Source organism: Penaeus monodon, chromosome 34 (genome assembly GCF_015228065.2).
Source record: "Penaeus monodon isolate SGIC_2016 chromosome 34, NSTDA_Pmon_1, whole genome shotgun sequence".
Taxonomy (NCBI): Eukaryota; Metazoa; Arthropoda; class Malacostraca; order Decapoda; family Penaeidae; genus Penaeus; species Penaeus monodon.
The window spans coordinates 34,689,198-34,689,466 of NC_051419.1; positions in this window are offsets into that span (position 1 = coordinate 34,689,198).

Sequence of the window (269 nt, forward strand, 5' to 3'; positions counted from 1 at the left end):
GCAATGCACCTAAAATGCCATCACCCTCTCTGCACCAACTACCAGGAACGGCCGCTCGATCCCGCCGACTTCCACGAACTACGGAACGAGCAAGCACCGGCACCGCGGCATGGATTCCGGATGCCTTCCTCCGCGGACAACGCCATCGTCGCGGCATGAAACAGCGGCCGCAGACACCCCCCTGGTCACGGGAACTATTCGTAATATACCGCGGCGGATCCGGCGAAGTTTGGCGATCATAAACCGGCCTACGAGGTTGGAGGCTCCGG